The sequence below is a fragment of the Haliaeetus albicilla genome, chromosome 2, assembly GCF_947461875.1.
Source record: "Haliaeetus albicilla chromosome 2, bHalAlb1.1, whole genome shotgun sequence".
Taxonomy (NCBI): domain Eukaryota; kingdom Metazoa; phylum Chordata; class Aves; order Accipitriformes; family Accipitridae; genus Haliaeetus; species Haliaeetus albicilla.
The window spans coordinates 399198-413143 of record NC_091484.1 but is presented as its reverse complement, the minus strand read 5'-3'; positions in this window follow the sequence as shown (position 1 = coordinate 413143).

Sequence of the window (13946 nt, the reverse complement as noted above, 5' to 3'; positions counted from 1 at the left end):
CTACGTGTCTAGGAGGCCTCATCTCGTAAGAGCTGCGAGGCGCTCGCGTGTTCCGTTATGTGGAGGACAGCCAAGCGACTGGAGTTACAGAAGAGCAAGGGAGGAGAGAAGGAGAAAGAAGCGTCTGAACTGGCAAGGTCTCCTGGCAGCTCCAAGAGCGAGAGCTGTGGTGCGTCCTGGGCCCTCGGGGCCCTGTCACTCCTCTTGTGCCTCCCGGTCCCTCCCTCCCCCTCTCCTGACCCCCTCGCTTTCTCATGCTGCTGTGACGTTTGTTTTTTTGTTTGTTTGTTTGTTTTTATTTTGCTTCCCTGTGCCTCCTCTCTTCTGTCTATTCTCTTGTCCTGCTCCCTCTTCCTCCCCCCCTTCCTCTCTCTCTCTCTCATTCGACTGCCCCCCTTTCTTTTTCTCTCTGCGTTCTTGTCCTGCTCCCTCTCCCTCTCCCCCCGCCCCATCCCCGTCTTTGTCCTGCAGCCAGTCGCTGGTTTTTCCTTTTCCATCTCCTTGTCCTGATCTGCATCCGCCTCTTTCCCCGCCTCCCAATTTCTCTGGCCTGTTGCCCTGGCGTTCTTTTCCTCTCTGCGCCTGTACGTGCCGCTCTGTGTCCCTGCCTTCCTATCTCTCTTCTTCCTACTTTCTGTTTCTATCCCTTTGTCTTGCTCGCTGTTGCTGTTTATTTTTGTCATTCTGGATCTCACTGTCCCCGTCCTCCTTCCTGGTCATCTCTTACTCTCTGTGACCCTTTGTGCTGCTTCCTGCCCCTTTTTTATTCACCCTCCCTCTCTCTGCAGGGCTCCTGATACCTCTCTTTCTAAGTTTCCCAACCCCCTGTGCTTCTCACGGTCTCTGTCTCTGTCAGACTCTCTCTCTCTCTCTCTCTCTCTCGTTCCCATTGTTCTTGTCTGTCGCGCTGTCTTGCTTCCTGTCCTGTCGTTTCTCGCTGTATCCCTTTGTCCCGCTCCCTGCTCTTATTCGTATTCCTCTCTGTCCTGAGGACCGTCCCAGTTTTTTATCTCCGTCCTGCCGCTGTCCTGATTTTTCCTTCTCTGCCATGTTCCCTGTCCCTCTTTCTGTCTCTTTTCCTCTGTCCCTGCTGCTTATTTCTCCATCTCTGTCCAGACCCCTGTCCCTTCCCCCCCCCGCCCCGCCTTGCTGTTCCTCTGCCTTGCTTTCTTTCGCTGCCTTTTCTGTCTGTCTTTCTCTGCCCCATTCCCTCTCCCGCCCTTTCTAACTGTGTCCGCCTGTCTAGCTAGCTGTCGCTTCTTTCTTTTTTCTGTTCCTCAGTATTTTTTTCTTTTTCCGTATCTCTCTCCCGCTGCCCATCGCAGTTGGTTTTTTCCCCTCCGATGCTGGCCTGCTCTTTGTCCCTTTTGTCTCTCTGTGTCCTTCTGTCATGCTCCCTGTGTCTATTTAATCCCTTCATCTCTGTCCTGCAGCCCGTCGCTACTTTTTTTTTTTTCCTCTTCCGTGCCTTTGTCCTGCTCCCCGTCCTTGTCTCTCTTTCCCTTGGTTCTGCCTCCCGTCCTTTTTTCCTTTCTTGCTCCATCTCTCTGTCCTGCTCCCTATCCCTCCCGCGCTCTCTCTGTTTCTGTGTCCTTCTCCTTGCCTTTCCCCACGGTCTCTGTCTTGTACCCTCTTTGGTTTTCTTGTTTTCTGGGTGGCTGGGCCCGGCTACCCGCGGGGGTGCTTCGGCTGGGGGTTTGGGGTGGGGGCCTGGCCGTGCCGGTGATGGCGGGGAAATAAAGCCTGAAACGGCAATCGTGAAGCGACGCCCTGCCTGTGCTGGGGCTGCCCGGCAGAGGCGTGGGGCCGGGCCCTCCGCGGGTCCCGAGCACTCCCCGAAACTACGTGTGGGGCCCCGGGGGTGCGGGGCTGTGGGGTGGCTTACGCTCGGCGTCGCCCGTGGGCACTGCAGGGTCAGAAATGGAGAACAAGTTTTCTGTTCCTGGGGCTTGACAACAGGCTCGCGTGGCTGATGTGGGGGCTCGGAAACAGACCGAGCTGCGCGGCTTTGGGCCCAGAAACAGAGGTCCGGCCCTGCGTGTTTGGGCCTTGAGAACGGGCTCAGCAGCCGGGTTTTTTGGCTCCCAAATGGGCCCCGAGTCAGCTGGTGCGGGGGCCAAAAGCGGGAGCCGGCTTGGCTGGTTTTGCAGGCGGGTGGGAGGGTGTTGGGGGCTGCGGGGGGAAGCGGGGGGCGGGCAGGGTGCGTGGACCCTCCCCGGAGATGGGGGTCTGGTTGTGTCGGACGCCGAAGTTTGGGAGTCCGGCACGCAGCAGGCCGAACTCAACATCTGTGATGGTCTGTGGGGGGGAAAGGCGCTTTTCAGACCCCACGTGCCCTCTTTGAGTCCAGCTCTTCTTTCTGCGCTGCTCAGAATAGTTGTTAAGTAATTAATCGCGCAAACTAACGAATATTTATTCGGCGTGTAACTCTGATGTTTAATCCCAATGCTCCAGTTTTGACAGCAGTTGATATACAACCTTATGGAAAGCCCAGACCGTTGCACGTAGCTGGAGCTTGTAAGGAGAAGCAGCTGAAATCAGCCGGCGCTTCAGTGCGGAGCTGGGGCTTCAACGAGCCAGAACTGTAGCAAGCGGGAGCTGGAACGAGGCGGGGTGTCCGCTGTCTGGAGCGTGCATTAGCCAGAGGCAAAAGTACCTGCGGCTGTAAGGAGCAGGAGGCGCGATTAGCTGGAGCGTCTTTTCGCTGGAGCGTCCGTCGGCCGGACTGCGCTCCCAGCACGGCGGAAGAGCGGCCGGGCGCGGGCAGGGCTGTCCGCAGCAAGCCGCTCCGAGCAGCAGGGAGGTGAGTTGTCCTTCTGCCAGCGGGGAGCCCGGCCTCTTCCCTCGGGCATGCAATCCACGCCGCGCTCCTCTCTCTGCGTGGAGGGTCTCTCCCGGTCCGTTCCCGCGGGCAGAAGCGAGGTGGGGGTCCCCCGTCTCTCCTGGGGCAGCCCCCCCTGCGAGGGGGCGAGGTGTCGTCGTCCCCTCGGTACCGGGCAAAGGGGAGAGGAACCGGCCAGCGGGAGCTCCTGGGGTGCAGAGCCCTTCCGGCAGAATCCTCCCCTGTCTTTTCACCGATGGCTGGGTGTGACAAGCAGGTTCATTTCTTTGTCTCCTCTTTTCCCAGTGTCACCTTCCGCGTCACACGAAGAAAATCCTGCGTGGTCAATTCCGCTTGCTGCTCAGGTAATCGCACGTATCGGGCTGGGGGAGCGGAGAGAAACACTTGCGAGTTCGAGGGCACTACAGATGCTCCACGTTAAACCCACAGAGAAGGCAAATTTGCTGCTAGTGCAGAAAGGGTGATGGAAAAATTGCTGTTCACAGATCGTGCCCTGTTCCTGAACTGGTCCCTTGATGTGTTTTTTTTCAGGGGAAAGAATGAAATTTCCTGTCTGGTAAATTCAGAGCTGCCTGTTAGCTTCTTCAGGGTCGAGTGTTTCTCTTCTCTCTGTTCATACTGATTTGATGGGCAAGCTGGAAATAGCCTTTTACTTTTTTATGTATAACTGAATTTTTAGGAATATGGGGTGTCCCTGTAGTTCATTTTTGAGCACCTAGATGCCAGTAGAAATGTAATGAGCGAAACATGATGGGAACTGGTATTAAACTTGATTTTTATTTGGTTTTTTTTTTTCCTTCCCCATTAAGAGTGTTGATGGCATGTTGTCCCGTGGGACAATCCCCATTCCGTTCAGCGGAGTCTTCAGTCTAGGACTTTTAAGTGACAAAGTTTGTCCTTCCAAAAAGGGACTAGTCATTCCTAGGACCGAGGCATAGACTTGGAGAGTCGCTTAAGTACGTGGGAATTAAAGCCAACTTTCAGTTGATGTTGCTGCTGTTGGTCTTTGCTTTCATTGATTTCTCCACCACTCCCTCGTGGTTGGGAGCTCTGAATCGTAATGTTTTTCAGTCTCTAACACATTTCCACCCCCACCCCCCAAAAAAAGGAGAGGCAGTGTCTAAAAGTTAATTAGTTTCCTCACAAATGCGTGAGTAAATAAAATTTGAGTTATGATGATTAAAACCATATAAATGACACCAGTCTTGCAGATCTGGACTATTTCTGAACAGGCATTCATCACATGCAGAAGTCGTCAGGGTACAGATCACCTGCGCTTCATGCTCTGACAAGACAAAATGCTGAGGCAGGGATGAGCTCTGAAAGAAGAAGGAAAAAAAAAAAAAAGGATACAGGGTCACGGTTTTGTTTTGTTGTTGTTTGTTTTTAGAGAGTGCAATATTGACTGGTGCCAGCCTGCAGAGCTCTTGTGCTGCCTGACCTCTCCTTCTCTTTCATGGCTGTAATTGTCGTTTGGATGATTGTAGAAGAGCAATGAAGTTACTTGCCTCTGTGAATGTGCTGGTAATACCAGGAAGGCAAATGCTTGAACCAGCAGTGAATAACTTGGCGACGAGTAGAATTTCTGAAGGAAGAACAGCAGCAGCAACAGGAAGCAAATAGCAAGTGACCAGAAACTTGCGTGTGTCAAAGGCATCAAAGCTTTCTTGCCGAACGTTGTTTGGCAATATGTTCCAAATGGCTTTTTTCGGTAAACGTAAATTCTCAGGAAGTTCAGGGCTGTGTGTGGCAAAACGTGTCCCTCTGCGTACGCGTCCTGCTACGTAAATAGCATGGGTCAGTGGCAAGTCCAGTGGCAGGGCTGCTGTTCCCTACTCTCGACGTTGCCGTGGTAGTGTTGCGGTATTTAGACCTTCACGGACAGGCCGAGGAACGGAAGGAGAATGCCCGTTTTCTGTAAGGGCTCAGAATGCCGACCCTTTTCTCTGCCTGCCGCTCCCCTGTGCGTGAGATGAAGCTGTTTTATTTTTCTCCCTTGTTCCTGGTCTAAATATTTCTGGAGCTGTTGCTGCTGTGGGTTTGCAATTGGTGTTACTGCGTTTTTGTAGCGTTCTAGCGATGGGTCGTTTCTGCTGTGGCGAAGCGTTGAGATATGGTTTTTGGTTTAAAGCGTCAGAAACTACATTCACGGAAACCGGTAACTCGCGGCGTAGGGGAAACCGATCTGGCGCGTGCGGCTGTGCTCGCAGGGCTGCTCGGTGGCTCCTCATCAAAACGGCAGGGTGTGTGCGTGGACATCCGTAGGGTTGCGCTCTGGGTCCGAGAGCGTTAACGTATTTTTGCTGTTGGAAGATGGAATGGAGCGTGTGCCTGTTAAATCTCAGGGCGGTCAAAAGCTAGGAGGGACCCTGAGCGGGTTTGGTGGCACAACTGCGGTTTTAAAAGATCTTGACCGTTTGGAGCAACGGCCTGGAAAAAATGATTCCTTTTTTGCAACGAGGCAGTTCACAAGGACAGATGTGTTGCTGTGCTCTTTAGCAAAACTACTCAACTTGGGACGTATAGGGTGATGAAGCCTCGGCTATACTAAGGCTTGAGAAAATGTATGTAGGTCTCTTATGTCTGTCACCTGTGCGTATCTAGGAAAGTGAGTTCTAGTGAAAGTAAAGTTGCCAATGAGTCAAAAAAGAAGGGAGAAAAAAAAAAGGCACGGTTGTCTGAAAAAATGCAAAAGCTCTAGTGGCCTGTGTCAACAACTGTACCGAAGATGACGCAAAAATACTTTTTCCTCCGCTCAGTCGTACTGTCTTCGCAAACCTTCACAAAAAAAAAAAAAGGCAGCTTTGGATTCCTACCCAGCTTTGTGCTAATGTTTTTTTTTCTTCTCTCAGCTGGATGTCAGCTGGCACCGTTTCGCCGTGGTTGCCCTTTCTTCTGCGGTGACGGTACGAGACAGATGGAAAGTTTCCGTAGTGGTCTGCATTTGAAGAATATTTTTTATTTGAAGAATAAAATAAAGAGGATCTGTAGGTTTTAGGGATTATTCCGTGCAGGGCCCGGACGATAGAACACCAATATGATGATTAAAGTCGTCCCTTTATTGAGCTTAGCTGATCATTTTTATACAATTCTCTAAGTTGTTTAGAAACTCTGATTGGTTGCTGCATGCAAGCATTTGGTGTCCACGCGCACAAGCATAAACGGTGCTTGGTTACATCGGTACTGTCCACGCGCACAAACGTAAGATAAAGTTAGTTATACCTGCTCTGTACACGCGCATAAACATAGGACATAATTGGCCGTATTAATTAAAGCATGCAGGACTTGTCTTAGTCCAATTGGTTGAGATAAGCCCCTGAATTGAGGTTGTTTGTGCCAAGTTCCCTTTATCATGGAATGTGCACCTGTGTTTTTCTAATTGGTATCTTTCTTTTTCTCTCTTCTTGTTTATTCTGTTCAAGGCCTTCTAAAAGCGTCTGGAACGCTCCTGTGACCATGAGCTACTTGTAGGCCCGATAACTAAATTCCCTGTAACTGAACACTACAAGGATCCAGCCAGCAGCTGCAGACAGGAGATAGCCTGCCTCTCCAGGTGAGGATGGATCCTTCTTAGTGTAGTCCTCAGCAGATCCGATCACCAGTGTGCACGGCAGGGTCTGTATGCGTAACCAAAACCACAGTACAGTCATGTAGTGTGTGTGTGCATGTGAGGCTGTGTTTCTAGGAAGCCTCATATTGTAAGAGCTGTAAGGCACCAATCTATTCTCTTAGGTGGATGACAGTCAAGTGACTGCAGCTACAGAGGAGGAAGGGAGAGGGAGAGAGAGACAGACATGTCTGAACTGTCAAATTCTCCCAGCAGCTCCAAGAGTGGGAGGTACAGTGAGTCCTTGACCCCTGGGGCTGTGTCACCCCTCTTCTGCATCCCAGTCCCTCCCTGCCCCCACCTTTTCTTTCTCTCACTGCTTTAATTTTTTTGTTTTTTTCTTCCTGTACCTCTCCCTCTCTTGTTCTCTAAGTCCCCCTCTTTCTCTGTTGTTCTGCCTCTCTGTTTTCTTTTTCTCTCTGCACTTCTGACCTGTCCCATCCCTCTTTTTTTATCCTCTGTTTCTGCCCTGCAGCCCATCACTACTTTTTCTTTCTCCATCTATCCGTCTGTCTTCTTATCCCAATCTTGTAATTCCTCCCTGTCTGCCCTTTAGCCCTTCACAGTTCCCGCCGCTTTCAGCTGTCTGATGCTGTGTCTCTATTTTTAAATTCCTTTTTCTGCCCTGTATTCTGGATACACTTTTACTTTCTTAGATTCTTTTGTTCCAGGTCCCTGTCCCTATGTTTTAACTTCTTCCCTCACTGTCCCATAGCCCATTTTTGTCTTTATTATTCTCTCTCTGTCTGGTTCCCTGTCCCTATTCTTTATTTTCCCTCTCTCTTCCCTTTAGATCATCAGTGTTTTTGATATTTCTCAGTCTCTCTCATCTACCTCACTCTCCCCTTTTTTAATTCTTCCTTCTGCCCTGTGGCTCATCACTAATATTTGTTTTTCTCCATCTCTCTGTCTGGTATCCTCTCCCTTTTTATTAGTTCCTCCTCTCTGTCCTGTAGCCCATTGCTACCCGCCCCCCGCCGCCCCATCTCTCTCTGTCTCCCTTTCCATACTTTTCAATCCCCCCTCTCTGCCCTGTAGCCAATCACTGTTGTAGTGAGTTTGTGTGGCAAGCTGGGGCAGGGGAGTGGGCAGGGGCTGCAGGGGTGGGTTCTGTGAGAAGACACCAGGACTTGCCCCCATGTTGGGCAAAGCCAGTTCCAGCTCCAAGATGGAGCTGCTACTGGTCAAAGCTGAGCCAACCAGCAACGCTGGTAGCACCTCTGTGATATTTAAGAAGGGCTAAAAAATGCTGTGCAGAAGCTGTCAGTCCTGCAGACACCAAAGTCAGTGAAGAAGGAAAAGGAGGAGGTGATCCAGGTCCTAAAGCAGATTCCCCTGCAGCCTGCAGTGAAGACCATGGTGACACAGGCTGTCCCCCTGCAGCCTACGGAGGTCCATGGCAGATATGCACCCTGCAGCCCGCCAGAGCAGGCGGATGCACCCAAAGGAGGCTGTGACGCTGTGGAGAGGAGCCCACGCTGGAGCAGGTTTTCTGGCAGGACCTGTGGCCCCATGGGAGTGACACCACACTGGAACAGAAGAAGAACATGAAGAAGGAAGGAGCAGCAGAGACAACTTGTGATGAACTGACTGCAACCCCCCGCTCCCTCTCCCCCTGTGCTGCTTGGTAGGAGGAGGTAGAGAAGTCAGGAGTGAAGATGAGCCCAGGAAAAAAAGAGAGGGGTGGGGGGAAGCTGTTTGTCAGATTTGTTCATATTTCTCATTATTGTACTCTGATTTTGACTGACAAATTAATTTCCCCAAGTTGAGTCTGTTTTGCCTGTGCAGTAATTGGTGAGTGATCTCTTTGTCCTTATCTTGACCCACAAGCTTTTTTGTTGCATTTTCTACCCTGCTGTCTTGTTGAGGAGGAGGAAAGATAGAGTGGCTTGGTGGACACTCGTCAGCCAGGCAAGGTCAACCCACCACAGTTTCCTTCTATCAGGCTCCCTGTCCCTATTTTTTAAATCTTGCCTATGTTTCTTGTATGTCATCACTTTTGAAACTTCCTACCTCTCCATCCCTATTTAAATTCTTGCATGTTTCTTAAAGCCAGTTGCTTTTAAAATTTTCTTGCTACTTTTCCCTCTCTTTGTCTCCCTGACCTTATTTTAATTTCTCACCTGTGTTTCTTGTACCCTGTTGCTTTTCAAATTTCGTTCTTAACATCTCCCTCTATGCAGCTTCATGTACCTACTTTTTGATTCTTGTACTCTGTTGCTTTCAAAATTTTCTTTCTAGGTTTCCTTCTATCCATCTCCCTGTCTCTAGTTCTTAACTCTTCCCTCTCTGTCCTGTACCCTGTCACTTCTTACATTTTCTTTCTACATCTCCCTCTTTCTACATCTCCCTGTGCCTATTTGTTAGTTCTTGCCTATGTTTCTTGTATGCTGTTGCTTTTTAAAATTTTTCTCTCTACCTGGCTCCCCGTTTCTTTTTTCTAGTTCTTGCTGTTTCTTCTCCTGTATCACTTGAGAATGTTTCCCTGTCCCTTGTCCTGTCTTTATCTTCCTGTCCTGCCTGTCTCTTCCCCTTCTCTCCCCTGCTTCCTATTATTTATTCCTCCATCTCCATCCCTGTTGTTCTGCTCAGTCTCTCTGCTGTTCTCTCTCTATACCGTTTTCCTGCTTCTTGTCCCTCTCTTGTTCCCAGCATCCAATTTCCTGGCTCCCTGTCTTGCACATCTGTGTCCCTCTGTCCTTCCTCCTGCTTTTCTCTTCCCTTTTATCCTCCCATCCTGCTGCCTTTGGGCACTGAGCCTTGTAGCCAACTCATTGCCAGGATTTCTTATATGCATTAATGAATAAATTTTTCCTGCCTCCTCTGTCTCCCTGGATGTGGGTAGGTGCAGGGGCAGGGATGAGGTGCTGTGGGGCTTTGGCAATGGCCCCTGTTCCTGATGGGCTCCAGCTGGGGCTGGGATGGCCCCAGGTGTGGCCAGTGAGGCTGAGGATAGGACTGGCCCTGCTGTGTGAAGGGGCTCCAGCTGTAAAGGGGGCTGCCTGGGCAGGGGAACTGGCTGAGGAGGGAGTGCACGGGGGTCTGGCTGGTAGGTGCTTGCAGCAAGGAATGGCCAGTCCCTGTGGCAAGGAAGGATCTCTTTGAGCTGTTCCTGGCCTTTGTTGGCTACATGCGTGAGCCACCATGTATCAAAGCAAGCCTTGTGGGTGAGGAGCATTGAGGCATCCGCTGCATGCTACCGAGTGGATGAGGGTCAGGCAGCCGGCACTGGGGAGGAGGAAGGGGCAGAAGCAGAGAGAGAAGCATCGGGGCGGTGAAGGTCTCCTGCCGGCACCAGGAGCTGTGGTGAGTCGCACGTCCTCTCCTCTATATCCAGGCCCACCTCTGCCTTCCTTCTTTAGACGTCTGCTTGCCTCCCTTCCTCTGTCTCCCTCTCTGCCTGCCCACCTATGTGTATGGCTCCTCAAAACTTGTTATTCTTCTGTCAACTCTGCCCAGTACCCTGTTGCCTTTTAAATTTTTAATATGCCTCTCTCTAACCAGCTTCTTCTCCCTGTTTTTTATTTTTTCTGCACTGCCTTGTACCCCATGACTTTGAAAATTTAATTTCTATGTCTTCCCCTCTCTGTCTCCCTGACCCTATATTTTAATTCCTCCCTCTCTGTCCTGTACCCAGTTGCTTGAGACTGGCTGGGCATCGGTCAGTTGGTGGTGAGCAATTGTTTTCATTTGCTGGTTTTTTTTTCCTCGTACAACTTAAAGAAAAGTCTTTTTAATTATTAAACTTTTTATATCAACCCATGAGTTTCTTACATTTACCCTCCCGATTCTCCCCCTATCCCACTGTGGGGGAGTAAGTGAGCAGCTGTATAGTACTTAGTTGCCAGCCAGGGTTAAACCACGATGCTACATCTACTTTTATGAATCTGCCTATTGCTATTTTTTAATTATTTTCTGTCTGTTGTGTACCCTGTTGCTTTGAAAATTTGCTTTCTATGTCTACTTTTATCCAGTTCACTGTCTTTATTTTTTATTTTTTCCTCTCTGTCCTGTGCCCCTGTGTCACTTTTAAATTTCCTTTATATTTCTCAGTTTTAGTTCACTGTGGCTATTTTAAAATTTTTTTGTCCTGTACCCAGTCACTTCTTAAACTTTCCCTCTATGTCTACTTGTATCAAGCTGTGTATCACTGTTTTTTAATTCTTTCCTCACTATTGTGTACCCCGTTGCTTTTTACTTTTTCTTTCTATGTCTACTTTAACCTATTCACTGTCTTAAAGTTATTCCTGTCTGTCATGTAGCCCATCACCTTTTAAATTTTCTTCTTATGTCTGTCTGTTTAGTTAGCTGTTCCCATTTTTTAATTCTTTTGTCTCTGTCACGTACCCTGTTGTGCTGGTTTTGGCTGGGATTGAGTTAATTTTCTTCCCAGTAGCTAGTATGGGGCTACGTTTTGGATTTGTGCTGAAAACAGCATTGATAACCCAGGGATGTTTTTGTTATTGCTGAGCAGTGCTTGCAGAGAGTCAAGGGCTGTTCTGCCTCTCACCCTGCCCCACCAGTGAGCAGGCTGGGGCTGAACAAAGAGCTGGGAGGGGACACAGCTGGGACAGCTGACCCCAACTGACCCAAGGGCTGTTCCAGACCATATGATGTCATGCTCAGCATATCAAGCTGGGGGAAGGAGAAGGAAGGGGGGACATTCAGAGCGATGGCATTTGTCTTCCCACGTAACCGTTACACAGGATGGAGCCCTCCTTTCCTGGAGATGGCTGAACACCTGCCTGCTGATGGGAAGTGGGGAATGAATTCCTTGTCTTGCTTTGCTTGTGTGCATGGTTTCTGCTTTACCTATTAATCTGTCTTTATCTCAACCTGTGAGTTTTACTTTTTTTTTCCTGATTTTTCTCCCCCATCCTGCTGCAGGGGGGCAGCAAGCAGGCAGCTGGGTGGTGCTTAGTTGCCAGCTGGGGTTAAACCATGACAGCTCTCACTTTTTTTCAAATTTGCTTTCTATGCCTACTTTAACCTATTCACTGTCTTTGTTTTTTTTAATTTTATCCTGTGTCCTGTACCATCTCACTTTTTAAAAATTTTCTTTCTGTGTTTATTTGTTTGCTGTCCCTATTTTTTAATTTTTTCCCGTATGTCCTGTAAGCGGTTGCTTTTTAAATTTTCTTTCTATGGCTAGTTTTATACAGTTCACTGTCTATATATTTTTAGTTTTTTCGTCTCTGTCTTGCACCCCATTTTAAAAAAAATTTTCTTTCCATATCTCTATTTATCTCTCCCTATTTTAAAATTTTTTTCCTGTCCTATATGCCATCATTTTTAAAATTTTCTTTCTATGTCTACTTTTATCAAGCAGTGTATCACAGCTTTTTGATTCTTTCCTGGCTGTCGTGTACCCTGCCAATTCTTACATTTTCTTTCTCTGTGTCTCTGTATTATTCACCCTATCCTTATTTTTAATTTTTTTCCTAGCCTTTCTTTAATGCTGTCACTGTTAAAATTTTCTTTCTGTGTCACCTTTTATCCAGTTCACTTTGTTTTTTAATTTTTCCTGTCTTGCACTCCATCACTTTTAAATTTCCTTTCTATTTCTCTATGTATTTTGCTGTCACTATTGTTTAATACTTTCTTGTCTGTCCTGTAGCCTGTTGCTTTTTAGATTTTGTTTCTACATCTTCATTTCTTTAGTTCGCTGTCCCTATTTTTCATTATTTTCCATTTTTCCTTATTCCGTCACTTTTTAAAATTTTCTATCTCTGTTAACCAGTTCTGTCCCTATTTTTTAATTCTTCCCTGTCCTGTACCCCATCACTTTTAAAATTTTCCTTCTATGTCTACTTTTATGATGCTGCATATTACTGGTTTTTGATTCTTTCCTGTCGGTCCTATACCACATCACTTTAAAAATTTACTTTCTATGTATCCCTCTCTTTTTCAGCCTATCAATATTTTTAAATTTTTTCCTTTGTCTTACACTCCATTGCTTTTAAAATTTCCTTTCTATGTCTCTGTTTTAGTTCGCTGTCCCTATTTTTTTTCCTTTAATTCCTTAATGCTGTGCTTTTAAAATGGTCTTTCTATGTCTTCTTTTATCCAGTAACTGTTTCTATTTTTTAATTCTTTCCTGTCTGTCATGAACTGCATTGCTTTTAAAATTTTCTATGTCTACTTTTATGTAGTTCCCTGTCCCTATTTTTCAATTTTTTCTCTCATAATTCTTTTACTTTTCAAATCTTTTTTTCTAGGTGTACTTTTATCTTGTTTTCTGTCCCTATTTTTAATTTTTTCCTGTTTACTGTATCTTGTTGCTTTTAAAATTTCTGGTTTATGTCTACTTTTATCAAGATGTCACTCCCTTTTTTAAAATTTTCCTGCCTGTCCTGTACCCCATCTCTTTTAAATTTTCTTTCTTTATCTATTTTTAGCCAGTTTGCTGTCTTTATTTTTTAATCCATTCTAGTATGTCCCGCACCCAGTTGCTTTTAAAAATTTCTTTCTATGTCTTTGTCTGTCACGTCTCAGTTTCTCAGGATGACAACTCAGGTTTGCCGATTCCCAGGTCAGGATTAGAGTGAAACAACACCAGGGATCCTTTAACTCACAAGACTCAACTTTATTTGCTCATCACAAAACTTGGCATGAAACTACATCAGTAAACTGTGTAACCTGTGCTAACCCTGCATCACCAAACATATACTACAGGCCTTGCTTATTTTTGGATCAGTTAAGGGAAGACAGTAAGGAGACCCCTTCTGTCGAGTCATGAGGTTCAGAGCAGACCCCTTTGCTTTCTAGACTCCTTCTCACAGAGGAGCCTAGGGGCAGCTGGATCCACTCCTAGTCCCAGACTTGGTCAACGGTTTATGTCTACAGGGATAAGATGTAGGGATTACAGAAAAGGAAAAAGAAAGATGGAAACAAGACAGAGAGAGAGAGAAGAGAAAGATTTCACCAGTCCTGGGTCCAGCATTGGTTCAGTCAGCTGAGGGGTCCAGTCCCAGTGGGCTTGCACACTTGGGGCTTCAGTTTGTGTCCTTTTATCCTCCTTGCCCCTCATTCGGGCAGGCACTCGAACTTATTAGGCTAATTAGATGTCATGAGCAGTTTGTGAGCCTTTGGGACTTGGGAGTCGTTTGGGGGGTAACTTCCCCTTCCCTGCAAACATGATCTTTTGTCACGTATGGTGAGCTGTCCTGCTCAGCATATCAGAACAGCCTGGTGAATTGCCCTGCTCGGCATATTGAACAGAACAGGGAGCTGTGTACCCTCTGGCATTCCTCCCCCTCCTGTTGCTGATGGGTGCTGATCTGCTTCTTTTCACCTGTGGTTCCTTGCTATGCAGGGTTCGTTGTTACGCAGAGTCTGTTGTTAAGCAGAACTTGCCCCACCACAATGTTTGAGACATTAACTCTTTCAGCCTCTCACACCGCCTGTTTAGGGGTTTTTGCTATTTTAAATTTTTTTCTTCTCAATGCCTTCACTTTTGAATTTTGTTTCTTTGTTCACTTTTATGTATTTTTCTGT